Source organism: Prionailurus bengalensis, chromosome A2 (genome assembly GCF_016509475.1).
Source record: "Prionailurus bengalensis isolate Pbe53 chromosome A2, Fcat_Pben_1.1_paternal_pri, whole genome shotgun sequence".
NCBI lineage: Eukaryota > Metazoa > Chordata > Mammalia > Carnivora > Felidae > Prionailurus > Prionailurus bengalensis.
In genome coordinates this window covers 31802614-31814963 of record NC_057348.1, presented here as the reverse complement: position 1 = coordinate 31814963, position 12350 = coordinate 31802614, and positions in this window count along the sequence as shown.

Below are 12350 nucleotides of genomic sequence, written 5' to 3'. Positions count from 1 at the left end.
TTGCCATTCTTCTCGGCCCTCCTTCCCTTTCCGGGTTTTTTGAAATCTCTGCCTTTGAGTGGCTCAACAAAGAAGACAGAGGCTGCACATGTCTGGAGGTAAGATTTCCTATGGAGGATGAACCTGACAGTGCGGATCGGATTTTTCAACTTCAGCACTATCGACGGTTAGAAGCAGTTCGTTCTTTGTGGCGGAGGACTGACCTGTGCCTTGTAGGAAGGTTGGCAACATCGCTGACCTTTCTACGCTCTAGATGCTAGTGGTAGGTGCCCTCTGTTCCGAGTTGTGACAACCAAAAATCTCTCTGTGCATCACGCCCATACAATGGCTGCTGTCAAAAAAATAAAAGATAAAAACAGGTGTGGGTGAGGACGCGAAGAAATTGGAACCCTTGTATACCGTGGGTGAGACTGTGGAGATGGTGCATCCTCTGTGGAAAATACTACAGCAGTTTCTCACTAATTTAAACGTCGAACTACCGTACTTGCGGGCAGATACCGAAGAGAATGAAAAGCACGGCCTCAGAAGGATAGGAGCGCCCCTGCGCTCGTAGTGGCATTATCCACAATAGCTAAAAGGTGGAAGCGACCCACATGTCCATCAGTGGACGAACGGATGAACGAGATGTGGTGTAGACATATAGCGTGCCGTGTCATTCAGTCTTAGAAGAAAATCCCGTCCCATGCTACAACATAGATGAACCTAGAGGACCTCCTGTGCAGTGAAATGAACCAGTCACAAAAAGGCCAATAATTCCTAACTCCACTGACCTGAGACACCAAGGGTAGATTCGTAGAGATGAAAAATAGAATGGGGGTTTCCAAAGGGCTGAGAGAAGAGGAGAACTGGAAGTTATGTAATGGGTATAAAGTTCCAGTTTTTCAAGAGGAAAAGTCTAGCCATTGTTGGCACAACATACTACCAAACTCTGCACTTAGAAATGGTGAATTGTATCTTTATTTTACCACAATTAAAAAATATCTCGACACATTGCTGAACGTCCCTTGGGGACAAAATCACTCCTGGTTGAGAATCACCAGTTTTTGTTTTTGTTTTTTTAATGTTTGTTTATTTTGACGCAAAGCCCAACACAGGGCTCGATCACACAAACCGTGAAATCGCGATCTGAGCCCAAATCAAGAGACACTCAACCGAGTCACCCAAGAACCATCGGTTTAAATGTTTTGCTTTCTTAGCATCTCTGTTCCTTGAGGATTCTAGAAACCGACTCCTACCCAGGCCACATGGTTAGTTTTCAGTTATTAGCAGGAGTTGAAAACAAGTGACTCCAAAATATCCGTATTAGCTTTTAAGGAAATGTGTCATCTAGGGAATTCTGTCCACGAATATGTTATGGTTAGGGTGGCATTCATAGTGTCTAGGAGCCAGGACCAAAGCAGTATGTAAATCAGATTTTCCCGTGTCTGATCCATGACATCTGGGAGTTGCTGTGATAACGTTCTTTCAACAAATATTTATTGAGAACCTGCTGAATGCTGGACACTATGCTAGGTGCTTGGGATACAGCAACATACAAACAAAACTTTACCGTAAAGGAGCTTACAAACTCGACTTGCCACCATGAATGAAATCTGAAATAACAAATATTGTCACCCACCCTAACCACGGGGACTTGGCATTCCAGACAAGACTTACTTCTTTCTAAGGCCTTCTGAGAGCCTTTGCATGAAGACTCGAGTTGTGTTGGAAATGACAATTACCGTGCTTGTTCTGTTCACAGACCTTCCTGGGGCCCCATGGCCCTCAGGCAGCCATGGTTTCACTATATGACCCCCCTCTTCCTCCTCTACAGCCAAAATGATTGAAGTCGAGAGTGGCACCTAGCCAGCAATCTATAAGTGATGTAACACAAACCAGTAAAATGGACCAGGTTCCCTCTCTCCAAAATGTAAACTAAGGAATCCTGAGAGACTGAGGCTGTTGGCAATGCAGGCTGAAGCCGGGAGGATGTATAGGGAGGGCATCCAGGACCCACAAGCATCAGGTTAGGATGAAGGATGGAGGAGCAGAAGCTCAGGCAGAGAGCAGGACCAAGAATACAGATGCATGTGACCCCAGGGAGATCACATGTGACCCACAGGAGCTGGTCCCTGGGACTTCCTCACCTCTGAACACATTCCACTTCCTGCCCTAGAGGTACTCTTCTAGGATCAGCACGCGATTTAGGTCCTTCACACACCCTGTGCTTGTGTATCATTACATCATGCACTTTCATCAACTTTTTTTTTTAATGTTTATTTTTGAGAGAGACACACAGTGTGGGTGGAGGAGGGGCAGAGAGAGAGGAAGACACAGAATCCCTCCCCCCGATGCGGGGCTCGAACCCACGAACCGTGAGATCATGACCTGAGCTGAAGTCGGACGCCTAACCGACTGAGCCACCCGTGCTTTTATCAGCTCTTACTTGCACTCAAGTGTTCCTTGCAACCCTAATTAACACATTGAAGGATGGGGGCGCCTAGGTTAACTGTCCAACTTCAGCTCAGGTTATGATCTCCTGGTTCGTGAGTTCAAGCTCTGTGTCGGGGTCTGTGCTAACAGCACAGAGCCTACTTGGGATTCTCTCTCTCTCCCTCTCTCTCTCCCCCTTCAGCACTCACGCCTTTTCTCTCTCTCTCCCAAAAAAAGATAAAACTTGAAAAAATATATACATGAAGGATGAATTCTGAATGGCAGCTCCCACACCTCTTATTTGGCTCCCCTTGAGCAGTTTAATCCCATTTCGGCCACTTGTGTCATCTCAGAAAATGTGCCGGTCCTCTTTGAGCCTCAGTTTTTAGCTCACTAATGGGAGAGTAATGGAGTTGTGTGGGTTTACAGGAATAATGCAGGTCAACCTCCTAGTTCTGTGTCTGCCACCGTAAGAGCTCGAAACGTTATCTGTCGCTGCTGTTACTATCCATCACCATCATCAACAACTCAAAGAGTAGCAGAAAGTAGATGCCATTGGTATCCCGGCCTCATTTATTTTATCTTAATGAAGGATTTTTTTTATTTTTTTTAAATATTTATTTTTGAGACAGAGAGAGACAGAGCATGAATGGGGGTGGGTCAGAGAGAGAGGGAGACACAGAATCCGAAGCAGGCTCCAGGCTCTGAGCCATCAGCACAGAGCTCAACGCGGGGCTCGAACTCATGGAGTGCAAGATCATGACCTGAGCCAAAGTCAGATGCTCGACCGACTGAGCCACCCAGGCACCCCTTAATGAAGCATTAAACAGGAGTTAGCGACATCCCAGGAAGGCCTGCATCTTTACCACGTGTAAGAAATTCCCGCAATTTACTAAACGAAGCCAGTCTCCTAGTCCTACTCACGTTCTGACTGGTTCAGTGGCTCTGGGGTCAAGCCCAGAATATGCTTTTTTAGTAAGGTCTTTCAAGTCATTCCGGTCCAGCAGGGTTAAGGACCACACATGACGAATCTCTGCCTTAACCTATGTTTGTGTGTTTGTCTTCTGCCAAAGCAAACAAAAAACATGGCTGCCAGTCCCACCCGCTTCAGGACAATCTGATATCGATCCCAGTGGTCAGGATGGAAAGATCTGAGCCTGGGGCTTATAATACAATTTTGGAGGATCTGAGATATGTTCAGTTTTTCCCAGGAGTGACACTCTTCACAAAAGAAGTGTAGTTTAACTGACTTTAATTTTTCAGAATACAGTCTAACAATTATATTTGGATCTGAGAATTGCGACTCTCGGCTCAGAGCCAATGGGTTCCATGCATCAAAATTATCTAGGTAGTAATTATGTAATTCCAGAGGTCCTCGCTCCATCCCTAGAAAGTCTGATTCAGCAGGTTTGTAGCAGCAAACTGCATTTTTCATAAACCTTCAGGGATCTGAGGCCACCCTTGGGAGAAAGGGCTCTGAGCCTCTCTCACCATGGGAAACCCGTCCCCTGAGAGCCCTTTGTGTTGCATGCGGTCCAGCTTGTGTTACAAAGCTTCACGCTGGAAGAGGCTTCTCAAATGTTTATCTACCATAGGTGTGGACACTGGTTTACTTTTGGCCCCCAGTGAGAAACTGCAGCCCCATTGGAAAACCGATGCCAGGGTAACTTCTAAATACAACTAACTTTGTCTGAGAGAGATGTCAAGACTAGAGCCCCAGAACGAAAGCTTCTGGGAGGATGCCATAGATAAATAATCAAAAACAAACACAGGCTGAAGTTTAGGGGGAGGTGGTTAAACCATTAAATGACACAATCATACCCGGCGGGAGAGGAGATGATTTAAGAGCTTTCTCAGCAAAATACGAGCAGGTACTCGTTCCCCTGCTCGGTTGGTGATTCTAGAGAGAAAACAGGTCATCAAGGCTGATGGGCAACTTTGTGCCATTAACACGCAACAAGTTAGCCAACAGATGAGACCAGAAGTATCCGAAAGTAAACACGATAACCTGAGGAATTGGGGCCATAAAAGGCAGGTGTCTTAGGCCACCTTCTTTGGATTTCAAGTGGTCAAAAGTTACTTCAAGGTAACTTGAGCAATAAGGAAACAGAATTTCTTTGCCGGGTATTACGTGTCTTATAAGAACCTAAGGGCAGCCTCTTCATGAGAGCCTGGAACCAGGAAGAGGAAAGCCAGCAAGAGGTCAGAAGTGTTCTATCCCAATTTTTGAAACTGTTTTCCTCCAGTTGTCTCCTTAGTCTTCTGCCTTTGCTTGTGCGCGTTTGAGGAGCTCATGGACATCTGTGGCCCCCCACAGCTCCTGAGTGGCCATCCCCCGCATTGAACCCCTTGTTCTCCGGAAAAAACCCTCTGGTTAGCCCAACTTGGACCAGGCACTCCTTCCTGTTGGAGGAAAGGAGGTGACTCCTAGTGCTAGCCTGCTGGCAGCATGCTAGTGTTTGCAGGTGAGGAAACAGTTTTCAGACAGAGTCCTGGGGTGAGCGGACACCCCAAAATGTATCTCCTATAAGAACTATCCTATAACATCCCCAGGGAAGAACCCGGACTGTTATCTGTTGGATGTATTTCTAAACAGTCGTTCGTTCTCTATTTATCAAATTGGAGGCACCTCTCAAGGGAAAGTTTCTCCAGCCCCCGAACCCCCCGACTCCCGCCGGCCCAGTCTCAGCCAAATATTGCATTCAAAGAAACAGAATCCAGGAACCAAAAATATTATAAATCTATACTTAGTCTATCAAATCTGTACTGTCTCTCAAGGAAAGACCAAAGGAGGGCCGCCTGGGTGGCGCAGTCGGTTAAGCGTCTGACTTCAGCCAGGTCACGATCTCGAGGTCCATGAGTTCGAGCCCTGCGTCAGGCTCTGGGCTGATGGCTCAGAGCCTGGAGCCTGTTTCCAATTCTGTGTCTCCCTCTCTCTCTGCCCCTCCCCCGTTCATGCTCTGTCTCTCTCTGTCCCAAAAATAAATAAACGTTGAAAAAAAAATTTTTTTAATAAAAAATAAAAAAAAAAAGGAAAGACCAAAGGAAAAGGTGAATTCTGATTGTTGTTGTTGTTTTGGGTTTATTTATTTATTTTGAGAGAGAGAGTGAGCAGGGGAGGGGCAGAGAGAGAGGGAGAGAGAGAATCCCAAGTAGGTTCCACACCATCAGCGCAGAGCCCAAGGCGGGGCTCAAACTCACACGCTGTGAGATCATGACCTGATTTGAAGTCAAGAGTCAGACGCTTAACTGACTGAGCCACCCAGGCATCCCGGAAAAGGTGCATTCTTAAGGCCTGGCATATATCTTCAGATTCTCTCTATCCATAGTGGCACCCCCACTATCCTGCACATGGTTTTCATGGGGCCTAACGTACAATAGACGCTCAAAAAATATTTTGAAGGGTTGTCAAAAGGAAGATTCCTAAAAATGTTGGGTCAGTAAATTAAAAGGGCCAAGAGAGATCACAGACTGAGTCTTACACACCCCTGAGTGTTCAAGTTCCCTATGACACTCCAGCTTTCCTTCTGAGGTGAAGGCTTTTTTCCTCTGGATGATGAGTTGCTACAAGGCAAAATTTCACTCCAAGCCCCCTATCAGTGGCTGTGATCAGGTTTGCATTGCTGAATTTACCCCAAATTGGTTTTTTTTAACTCCAGCTAAGCATACTATTTTCCAATTTCAAGGAGTAATAGTGCCCTTAGACTCCATAATGAAGTCACCAACATTTCAAGTACTATCAACTATAAATGCAAAATCTAAAGTGAAGGGCTTATGCCACTGAATTATAACCAGATGATTTATGATATAATGAAAGATCCATCACTAGGAAGTGAGGGTTTAAGAAAATCAAATCCGTATTGATCTGGAAAAATGCTACCCAGGAATAAACTTATATCAGCAAATGGAATAAATTACCATATTTCAACATACTTCTTTCATGGGTCTAGTGCTAATTACACCACCGTTGTTTATTGGAAAATGTGCCTGAGCAAGCCAGGACAGAATCAAAGCACACTTAGTGGATAATAGAAATCTACAGCTGAATTAGAAATAAATGGTACAACACTTAATAAAAGCCCCAATGGCAGAAGAAACACAAAAAAAGAAGTTGATGCTTTCTACCTAGTAATGAAAAGTGAGCCTAGCCAAAACAAATGTTTTTCTAACATTTCAGATAAAATCAACTCTATTTATAGTAAACAGGAGCCCCACAGACAAAGGTTTGCAACGGTGTGCATTCAAAAGGTAGATGATGTTGGGGCACCTGGGTGGCTCACTGAGTTGAGCGTCCAACTTCAGGTCAGGTCATGATCTCATGGTTGGTGAGTTTGAGCCCCGCCGTGATCATTCTGCTGTCAGCACAGAACCCGCTTAAGATCCTCGGTCTCCCACTCTCTCAGCCTCTCCCCGGCTTTCTCTCTCTCTCTTTAAAATAAACAAACTTAAAATTAAAAAAAGGTAGATAAGCTTCTCAAGTTCCACGTATGAGTGAAAACATTTGATATCTTTCTCTGACTTATTTCACTTAGCATAATACCCTCCAGTTCCATCCACGTTGCTGCAAATGGCAAGATTTCATACTTTCTCACTGCCAGGTTAGTATTCCGTTGTATGTATAAACCACATCTTCTTTATCCATTCACCAGTTGATGGAGATTTAGGCTCTTAGACCATGAGGAAAGGGAAGGTGGAGAAAAAAAATAGTTACAAACAGAGAGGGAGGGAGGCAAACCATAAGAGACTCTTAAATACAGAGAACAAACTGCGGGTTGATCGGAGGGCGGGGGAGAGGGGAAAGTGGGTGATGGGCATCGAGGAGGGCACTTGTTGGGGTGAGCCCTGGGTGTTGTATGTAAGCGATGAACCATGGGAATCTACCCCCAAAACCAAGAGCACACTTTACACACTGTATGTTAGCCAATTTGACAGTAAGTTATTTTTAAAAATAATTTTAAAATAAATTATTTTATTAAAAATAAATTTAAAATTTTTTAATTTTAAAAAATTTAAAAAGGTAGATAATGCTCTTGCCACAATATTTTTAGAGATATTGAAACCAGTTTACTTGTTCTACAATCTAGAGTTTTCTTTCATTTCTTTTTGCCACATTGGAAAAACAGACCTTGTCAGTGTTTTCTTACACAACAGTGTAAGATGACATTTTCCTTACACAACAGTGTAAGATGACATTTTCCTAGCCAATAAGAGAGATCCAAGAACTATGGACCCACACCAAAGTCAATAGTGAATTCTTCTGATCTAGAAAGAGAGGCAAGAACTATATTCCTTTCATTTCAAAATTATTCCCAAAGAACCCAGGAAAGGGGTGGCTGAGCCTCGGTGGCTCAGTTGGTTAAGCGTCCCGATTTTGGCTCAGGTCATGATCTCACAGTTCGTGGGTTCCAGCTCCACATTGGGCTCTATGCTGACAGCTCAGGGCCTAGAGCCCACTGGGTATTCTGTGTCTCCCTCTATCTCTCTGCTTCTCTCCTGCTCATGCTCTCTCTCTCTCTCTGTCTCAGAAACAAATACACCTTTAAAAAAAATTTTTTTTAAAGGAACCAGGAAAGAAATTGGCTCATTTATTTGCAAAATCTGTCCCCTAAATATCATGTCAACTGTGTCAAAGTTGTTTCTCAATTCTGCACAATAATTCACAAGAAGTTTTGTATAAAGAATGGGCATGTCTGCAACATTTAATGCGCATTGAATGAGCCTGTGTTCCCTTCCACTCCCAGCCCCCTTGCGGCTGGGTGGAGTCATGTGACTAGTGCTGGCCAAAGAACTGAGAGGAAGTGAGGTGTCACCTCCAGACTAATGCGGTGAATCACCCCTATGCATTTCATTTGCCTACCATTTCTCCTCCCAAGCCACATGATCTGGATGCCTCAGGTTAAGATGCTGAGTCATTGGACAGAAGCAGATCTCCCTGCGTCACTCTATGGAAGAAGCCATCCACAACAAGTCTTGTGTAAACAAGAAATACACCTTTGTTGTATTAAATGGTAGAGATTTCAGGGTTAATTTGTTGCTACAGCATAACCCAGCCTATTGTGAGTAATACGTGGGAACAAATCTAAAATGACCTCTCAAGGTTCTTTCTAGTCTGGATGATCTGGTCATGTTGAGTCAGTTGATGGCCACGAGAAGTTCTGAAGGCTTAAAGGGCCAAGGCTTTGGATTTAGCTCCTTTGTTCACTGGCTTGGTTGATTTGGTTTGTTGGTTGCTTGTTTTGGTTAAATTACTGGGTTATTACTCTGGAAAACAGTGTGGAGGTTCCTCAGAAAATTAAAAATAGACCTACCCTATGACCCAGCAATAGCACTGCTAGGAATTTACCCAAGGGATACAGGAGTACTGATGCATAGGGGCACTTGTACCCCAATGTTTATAGCAGCACTCTCAGCAATAGCCAAATTATGGAAAGAGCCTAAATGTCCATCAACTAATGAATGGATAAAGAAATTGTGGTTTATATACACAGTGGAGTACTACAGGGCAATGAGAAAGAATGAAATATGGCCCTTTGTAGCAACGTGGATGGAACTGGAGAGTGTGATGCTAAGCAAAATAAGCCATACAGAGAAAGACAGATACCATATGTTTTCACTCTTATGTGGATCCTGAGAAACTTAACAGAAACCCATGGGGGAGGGGAAGGAAAAAAAAAAAAGAGGTTAGAGTGGAAGAGAGCCAAAGCATAAGAGACTCTTAAAAACTGAGAACTGAAGGTCGATGGGGGGTGGGAGGGAGGGGAGGGTGGGTGATGGGTATTGAGGAGGGCACCTTTTGGGATGAGCACTGGGTGTTGTATGGAAACCATTTTGACAATAAATTTCATATAATGAAAAAAATAATAAAAAAATAATAAAAAAATAAATTACTGGATTATTTAAGCCTCCAACCTTGATAATGGGCTTAGAGAACTACATTCTACAAGATTGTCTACTCCAAGCAGGTGTATAGGTACACCATTGCATTTACACATGCTAAGCTTACTCAGTGCATATAGAGAGCAGGTTTTCAATAAATATTTGTTGAACAAAAAGAATAAAAGAAGTAATTAAATAATTGAAATGACCCATGGCATGAGTATCTAGATCTCATGGAGGCCTCCTCCAACCCAAGTGCTGCCCTAGAAAGACAGGGAAAGACTTTCTCTTCTGCACAAAAGCAGAGCTGTGGAGGGAAACCACTAAGCTTAATTCATTGAAGAACATATTCATTCTTCAGGTATCTATTGAGCACCTAATGTGTGCATTATTCTAGGGTTGGGGATAAAACAGTAAATAAGGTAGACAAATTTCCTGTTTTCTTGGAGCTCTTTGCTTTTCTTGCTTGTCCTTTTTTAAAGCCAAAGTTTGGCCTGCAGAAAGAAAAAATTGCAATTATCTAGTTATCTGAGTTATCCAGTATAAAAAAGAATGCATGGCAAAAGGTCCAAGTATCCCCCGATAGATTAACTCTGTAAACCCCACTTCCCTGGAGCCCCCGATTAATTGCTTCACCATTCACCTCTGCTGCTTCGCCTTGGAGATTCCCACCTCCCTGTTTCTTACAAACTGAGCCGATGACCCCTACCCTCCTCCCTGTCCGTCTTCATTCTTAGGAAAAGCTATTTCCTTCCATGGGCTTCTCCTAATCTACTCATGAGTCAGTTTCCTGGAGTTTTGTTCGTTTCTTTGTTTTCTTTCAGTGGTTTTGGAGATGGCTTGCTAGCCAACCGTGTATTAAACATCCCCAGCCAGGGGCTAACTGCATCTGCAGAGAGATGCTCCCCAGCAGTCCTAACTGAAGTCTGCCCTGGACTGGCCCAGAGACTCCGGACAAAAGCTTGCTTCTTCCATCTGATCCCCAGAGTATTGGCCAAGACCACACAGGGTAGTATCCAAACAGTGCTGGGTGCTCAGAGGGGCAGTGGTACAGGTGCACAGCTTTAGATTACCCCTCTCCCACCAGCACCCTCCTCCCCTAACCACCCCACAGCAGCGGCACCCAGCAGCTGTAAATACAGAGCCGACCCCCCTCAGGGAGCTGGGGTGCGGAGAACTTCTCCATCATCCAGTCCTGCCTTTGTGCCTCTGGCAGTCCCTCCACTGCTTGGCCAGGTTTGAGGGGACCCAAGCTCACCCATGAGATAACAGAAGCATATTTTCCCCTGAAAGGAGTCCTCCTGATATCATCAGGGTGGTTCTCTCCCCCCAACCCCCGCCACCACCACCACCAAAGACTGAGGCCAAGAGCTCCGCACAATTCCCAGGCACACCAACCAGGACACAAACAAGGTTTCAACCTTGTGTGCTGACAGCTGAAAATAAAACCTTTAGTGTGGGCAGTGACATGCGCTGTAAAGAACCAGCTATAGAAGAAGCCTGGGAAGAAACAGGTCCCCAGAGAGAGGGAACATTGGAGGCGTCCAAGTCTTCATTTGCTCCCTTGGCGGGTCTCCTGCTTCTGTTTTCCACTCCCTGCCCTGAAGACGGGCCAGTGACCCATGAGGGATAGCAAAGACTTGTTTCTGTTAGCTGGGCCATCCAGATAAATAACAGGTATAATGACAAATAACACAACCGCCTCCGAAACGTCACAGAAGCACTGCAGAAGGGGCCTTCATGCTTCCTTCACCTAGGCAAGAGTGTGCCTCCCCTGCGGAACCTAGATTTCAGCTGAGAATGTGAGTCACCTGGACCAACAGGGAAGGGGGAAAGGCAGGGAGGGCACAGCCACCTCCAGACCCCAGCACTCAGGGCTCCACAAGTTTGAAATCTGGACAGGATATGTCTCCCTGCATCTTCTGAATGGGTCTTTGTCAAGATGATGATAGTATCCAGGGGAAAACTTAGCACCGGATTGAGCCAAGTACCCTCTCTCTTCTCAGATGATTGCACTCACGAGCAGGCTTCTAAGCAGTAGACGTTAATTTTTGTTTGAGCCCCATTCCCTGGAATGAAATTAAGGGAGCTGTCATAGTTTGTGCATGTTTACCAGTTCTATTTTTTTTTATTTCAGTTGGATGCATGATTTTTCTCTTCTCACTCCCTTCTCTGAGACCTCGCCTGATGAGAAAGAAAGTTGGGCTGTAAGCACACCTTCTCTCCTTCGCATCCATCATCTTCCATCACAAAGGACAGAAGTGTAGTGGTTAAGTGGTCAGGGATAACAGCTGCGTGAGAAATGTTCTGCTTTCAGTAGCGTGGTCTCCTGGACCCAGGGCCTGCCCCACTATACCCCGGAAGAATATTAATAACATGCCCACATGGATGCGCATGTGTAAGGATCTATGTTTTTAGGAATTGCATGTATAGTAAGGCAAAAAGATGGGTTGCATTAGAATAAACCCACCAAAGATCTCTATTTAAGGGCTTGTTGTATATACAAAAGGTTTATAAAAACACCGCTTTTCAGCATAACATAAAGAGAAGGTGATCACTATGTTGTACACCTGAAATAAATGGAACACTGGGTATCGACTATACTCAAATAAAAACCGTGCTTTAAATAGTGCTTTTTTACTTTTTAGAAATAAATTTTTTTGCTAAAATGAGACACATACAGGAATGTGTATGTACTGTCAACCCCTGTGACAAATCTTAAGTGTTGCAATTAAACTTCAAAGAAGTAAGGCTGCTGTAATAGGAAAGAGCACATTTACCATTCAGATCCAAAGAGCATCCTAAGAATTTTCATTATTAAATGTTTCTATATTTAGGGCCCACTTAGCAGAGGGTCTGATCTATAGTAAATGCTCAATAAAACATTCTTTCCCCAAATTTCGTTAAGAACTTCCCAGGTACAGCCAAGGTACTCAGTACAGAACATACTTAAAAGGATACCTATCACTTCTGACCTTGAGGAATTCACGGTCAGAGGTCTAACAAGAGGAATACACATAAAGGGTTCTCAGAGGAACTATTTGGGTTCGATTTTAAAGGAT